This window comes from Piliocolobus tephrosceles, chromosome 17 (genome assembly GCF_002776525.5).
Source record: "Piliocolobus tephrosceles isolate RC106 chromosome 17, ASM277652v3, whole genome shotgun sequence".
NCBI lineage: Eukaryota > Metazoa > Chordata > Mammalia > Primates > Cercopithecidae > Piliocolobus > Piliocolobus tephrosceles.
The window spans coordinates 53614992-53620991 of NC_045450.1; the positions used below are offsets into that span (position 1 = coordinate 53614992).

At 49.6% G+C, this 6000-nt stretch overlaps 1 protein-coding gene across 3 annotated transcripts in view; it reads left to right on the forward strand.

Annotated features, from left to right (window-relative positions):
• Positions 1-6000, forward strand: part of CDH1 (cadherin 1) — a 96439-nt gene that overhangs the window by 22848 nt on the left and 67591 nt on the right. The window contains exon 1 of one of the 3 annotated variants that reach the window (XM_023210274.1): positions 3013-3229. The exons of the other annotated variants lie outside the window; for them this stretch is intronic. The gene's annotated coding sequence lies outside the window, so the exon portion shown is untranslated. Of the gene's footprint in view, positions 1-3012; positions 3230-6000 lie in introns of those variants that run through there. 3 annotated transcript variants of the gene reach the window in all.

Consider the following 6000-nt stretch of genomic DNA (forward strand, 5'->3'; position numbering starts at 1 on the left):
TTCTCCTGCCTCAGCCTCCTGAGTAGCTGGGACTACAGGTGCCTGCCACCTCGCCCGGCTATTTTTTTTTTTTGTATTTTTAGTAGAGACATGGTTTCACCATGTTAGCCAGAATGGTCTCGATCTCCTGACCCCGTGATCCGCCCGCCTCTGCCTCCTAAAGTGCTGGGATTACAGGCATGAACCACCATGCCCGGCCCTTGTAAAGTATTTTAAATTCTAGTTTTCCAAAGATGGGAATGTGAATTGTCTTGTAAAGTATAACCGTCTCCTGCCCCTCCTTTATAACAGGCCTTGGAGAACTTTGCCTCTCCTTTATAACAGGACTTGGAGAATGTTTCTCCCCCATTCTTTCTTTTTAATCTGGGCAAGTTGTTTTTATTAATAATATCACAGACCACCACATACACCTTGAGGTTTAGTTCTCGGCACCGTGTGTGAGTGCCTTCTGTGTGCTCTGTGTCAATTACCAGCCTTGTCTCCAGGAGTTTGGAGATGACCCAGGGGTGATAGAAAGCACTGGGATGCCAAGTCATCAGACAATGGGCTCATTCAGAATCCAGGTGGGGTGGGACTGTGTGGGCTGGATCAGCTGGCAGAGCTTCCCTGGGGTGGGGAGGCCAGGGGGAGTCTGGGATGTGGGGTGGCATGTGAGCAGGAAGACGGGGAGACTCTCAGCCTCTGTTGTTGGCTGAGAGGGGGATGCCCCAAGCCTGGAGGGGTGGGGGCGGGACCTCCTGTGCAGAGAGGGGAGACAGGAACATGACAGATGGTATATTTGGATGGTGACTCAGACAGGTCAAGTGAAACTGAACTTCCGGTCCTCGAATCACACAGGAGGGTAAGGGCTGTGAGAAAACTCCCTCGTTGGTTCTTCCTTTGAGGCAGATAGGGCCCAACAGAGCCTGGCAGGACTGCAGAAGGACAATAGTGTGGCTGGTTGGGTGGGGCCCTGTTGGCCTGAAGGCTAGCAAGCTGGGAGAACCTGGAGAACCCGGGCAGCAGGTCCTCCACCTTCTCTCTGCCTGGGGCAGCCCTTGGAGAGGCCTGAGTAGTCCAGGCTGATATATGAAGCCCGGGGCTATCCCATACCCTCTCTGATGCCCCAGATGTTTATCCCAAATCCCCTCCTCCTCAAGCTTGCTTCTAGGTGCGCATCTCACCCATCCTGTCCATCCCGGTGTCCATCCTCCATTCATTTGTTCGGTAATGATGGAGGGGCTGTTCTGTGCCAAGCACTGTTCTGAATGGGGGACACAGAGACCCAGACACACACGAATGTTCCCTCCTCATGGAATTTGTATTCTCAGGTATTGCGGGGAGCAGGCAATAAACATAATCCATGTGCAAAATATTTAGAGTGCTGGGTGGAGACAGGTGTGTAGGAAAGATGAATCGGAATGGGGCATTGCTGGGAAGCACTGGGGTGATCTGAGAAAAGGCCTCATTGAAGGAGCCATTTGAGCAAAGACCCAATAGAGTTGAAGGATCAGGCCATGTGACTAGGTAGGGAAGGGTGTTCTAGACGGAGGGGACAGCAGAAACACACCCCTGATACTGAGCAGAAGGGCAAGGTCAGTGATCAAAGGGCACGGGCTGGCAGAAGGGCAGAGGGGGTGGCAGCATGTGGAGGGCCTTGTACCCATCACCAGGACTTTGTCTTTCCCTCGGTACTCCTCGGTCCAACTCTACCGGCTGCCTTCTCCCGCCAGTTCTGCCTCCCCTCTCCATTCTGGGCAGTGGAGCCTGGTGGTTAGTAGCATGGGCACTGGCCTGCCTGCTCAGGTTCTGAACTGAGCAGAGGCCTGGGCCTCTCCTGGGCTTCTGCTCCACTTGGCCCAGGGTGGGGCCATGGACTCCCATTTCCAATGGTGCTGCTGGCTCTGGCATATTCTGACCCCCTCCACTGGGGACACCTCCCAGTGTTCCCTGCCTGGCTCATTTCTCTCTCAGGGCCAGCTTCATTGTTGCTACCTCCAGGAAGCCTTCTCTGATCCTCATCCCCAAGGCCTGTGTCAGGATATGTCCCACCCCTTCCCTTTGCCAGTTGGGATTCCCTGGGTTCCTTTATGCTCCCCCACCAGGCTGGGTACTTGGGAAGTATTCACAGCCCCCAGCATTAAGCCTGGTGTGTAGTTGCCACTCAGTGAGTAGTTTGATGAGGGGCTCTTTGCTGCAGGAGGATTAGACTGCAGGGTCACCCCCCAACCCCCAGTGGAGGTGACATCTCCATCTTTTGGGGACTTTTGCAGGGAGCGAGTGCATTATAATGGAGAGGAAGAAGCCAGAGTCCTAAAATTCCACTATTTTTTCATCACATTTTGCTCCTCTCAAAAACAAAAACAAAACAAAAACACAGGCCGGGCACGGTGGATCATGCCTGTATTCTCAGCACTTTGGGAGGCTGAGGCCGGAGGATCACCTGAGGTCAGGAGTTTGAGACCAGCCTGGCCAACATGGCAAAACCCAGTCTCTACTAAACATATAAAAATGAGCCGGGCGTGGTGGTGGGCGCCTATAATCCTAGCTACTTAGGAGGCTGAGGCAGGAGAATCGCTTGAACCTGGGAGGCGGAGGTTGCCAAGAGTGAGCACCACTGCACTCCAGCCTGGGTGACAGAGCAAGACTTTGAGAAAAGAAAAGTCTCAAAAAAAAAAGGAAAAGCCCAAAACCAGCTGAGCTTAGGTGGATCTCTCTGGCCATCTTTTTAAACAGTAAGGGACCTTTAGAAGTTTGATTCCTCTCTTCCCCTCAGCAAGGCTATTTGCTTCCTACAGATAAATCAGTGGTAAAAAGTAGCTTAATTTAAAGCGTTCAATTCCCCTGCTTTTTACATTGAGGAGAAATTATGGTGACAGCTATTCCTGTTTTGCGTGCTTAGTACCAGCCAGGCACTGAGCCCAAAACTCCAACTCACTCTTGACTGTGGAGCCAACCCTGTGCCAGAAGAAAATCCCCACTCCCTACAATGTGTGGAATTCACATTATAGTTGGAGACGGACGGGGAGAAACAAACACAGCCGGAGAATGCCTGGTGCGGGTGCTGGGGGAAGAAGTCCAATTTCAGCTGCGAAAATGGGTCTTGGGAGTGGGTTTACACCTCAAATTCCCTTATGGCCACAGTCCATTGGCTCCTAGCCTCCTCCCCACTTTACAGATGAAGAGACTGAGGTTTAGAGAAGGGAACAGCTGGCTTGATAGAGGCAACTGCTGAGGCAGTTGAGGAAAGGTGAGGACCTCCCAGAGTGGGAGGGGCAAGGGACCGGGAAGTAGGGGAGGGAAGAAGAAATTTTGCGGAGGGGTCTCCTGCCCTCGGTCCTCCTCCCCCACTTCTGGGAAAGTGGCTACAGGTACAGGCTCCATCATTTAAAATGCTGATTAGTTCATTAGCAGTTGTTTACAGGCCTTGGGCCTGTCTGACATTTTAACCCTGTGAAGTCTGAGGAAACAGTTCTCTGTCTTTAATATGCTTCAAAACCGCCTGCAAAACTAACTACAAGTGCAGACTGCACCCCTAGAGATTCTGATGTTTAAGTCTGGAGTGAGTCCAGGAATCTGCATTTTAAAATAAGCCCATCCTGTGCTGGAACTGGTGGTCCCTGGATCCCACTACGAGGACAAGCTGGGCGAGAGCAGGTTTCCAAACCAGGGCCAGAGCTGGGGGTGGTCACATGGAGAGCTTAAAAGTGGAGACTTTGAGGGGCTTTCCCTCCCAGAGGTTTCGAGTCAAGAGATTTGAGAGTTGATGTTTTTTTTGTTTGTTTACTTTTGAAAAAAGATGATTATTGGTTGGGCTTGGTGGGGGATGGGCTATGAAGGCACCCGAAGTTGTAGACAAACGTGTGTGTGTCTGTGTGTGTATGTGTGTGTGTGATCAGTTCACAGATGTGGATCATGCCCACATCTTTCATCAGATTTCTCTGAGGAATCATCCCAGATGACATTTAGGGCTGACTGAGTGGCATTACCAGTCTAAAATGGGAGCAGGCCAGGCGTGGCTCACGCCTGTAATCCCAGCACTTCGGGAGCCTAAGGCGGGTAGATCACCTGAGGTCAGGAGTTTGACACCAGCCTGGCCTACATGGCAAAACCCCGTCTCTACTAAAAACACAAAAATTAGCCAGGTGTGGTGCTGTGTGTTTGTAGTCCAAGCTACTCGGGAGGCTGAGACAGGAGAATGGCTTGAACTGGGAGGAAGAGGCTGCAGCGAACTGAGATCACGCCACTGCACGCCAGCTTGGGCAATAGAGTGACCCTCCATCTCAAAATAAAACAAAATAACATAGAGCCAATCTCAGGGTCTATCAAGACAGAGGTGAAGGGAAATGAAGTTGAGGCCTGCAAACCCCCTGTGTGTTCTTGGAGAAGCAAAACAAGCAAAATATGCAAGGTGTGTAGCAGCACCAGCAACTCAGTGGTGGAGGAGGGATTCCAGTGTATTTGGAGACGAGACCGTAGGTGGTCAGGGGGCCCCTTCCTTCTGCCTGTGTGTTCATCTGTTCACCCATCATTCACTCTTCCATTCAGGTAGTCATTAGGCACCTGCTGTATCCAAGATCTCAGCCATCTAGGCTCCTAGTGCAGGGAAGGTAGACTGGATAATGCAGACTAGTGGGTGATTTGACAAGTTAACTTCCATGGTTTTGGAAAGAGGCATCACTTTTATGAGTCTGCAAACACAACTCCCTTATTTCTGACTTGCCCAACCCAATATTAAAATGCATCACCAAACTCTCCTGCTGTCTGGGAGAAGCCAGCATGAAACTCAAGCTGAGCAGAAAACAGATCCAGCATGGAGATAAGGCAGCTGCAGTTTCACTTTTAGGTTGGGCCAACTAAGAATTTTGGGGACTTTCCATGCTGTGAATGGGGAATTAAATTGCTTTTTTATTTTTATTTTTTATTTTTCGAGATGGAGTCTCGCTTTGTCGCCAGGTACAGTGGTGTGATCTCGGCTCACTGCAACCTCTGCCTCCTGGGTTCAAGCGATTTGCCTGCCTCAGCCTCCTGAGTAGCTGGGACCACAGGTGCGCACCACCACGCCCGGCTAATTTTTGTATTTTTAGTAGAGACGGGATTTCACCATGTTGGCCAGGATGGTCTCGTTCTCCTGACTTCATGATCTGCCCGCCTTGGCCTCCCAAAGTGCTGGGATTACAGGCATGAGCCACTGCGCCTGGCTGCTTTTTAATTTTTTTGGAAAGGTGGAGGGGATTTGGTCTATGATTAATCCATCTGGAGTTTGGTAACAGATCCAGCAGGTATGTAAGGCATTTTAGTTATTTGAATCTAAATGAAATCCCGAAATCACAGGGCAATTAATCATGAACCTGAGGGCTCCTGAGTTGTCTTTGCTTGTTTGCCTCAAGACAGGTGACTTGTCTCCTATTTTTTTTTTATTTCTAGACATGTCGTTACTTTCAGATATTTAACACTTTTTAAAAGATTTGTTTTCCTCTCATGGGAAATTTCTCTGTCACAGTTGGATCTAGTTTCTCTTTCTATCTTGTGCCTTGTTTTTAGTTCATCTTCTCCTATGTGTCAAATAATCAAAGACCCTTCAGTTATTTATTGATCGAGAACCCCTTGGTTACTGGTATGCATTTAGTTTTACCTATGTGAGATTGTTTAGTGTTTCACACCAACTCTACTGTAATCTTATATCGGCCGGGCGCGGTGGCTCATGTCTGTAATCCCAGCACTTTGGGAGGCTGAGGCAGGCAAATCACGAGGTCAGGAGTTTGAGATCAGTCTGGCCAACATGGTGAAACCCCTTCTTTACTAAAAATACAGAAAATTAGCTGGGTGTGGTGGCATGGGCCTGTAGTCCCAGCTAGTTGAGAGGCTGACACAGAAGAATCGCTTGAACCCAGGAGGCAGAGGTTGCAGTGAGCTGAGATCACATCACTGCACTCCACCCTGGGTGACAGAGCAAGATTCTGTTAACAAAAACAAAAAAATTTTTATATTATCCCATTTTTTTTTTTTTTTTTTTTTTTG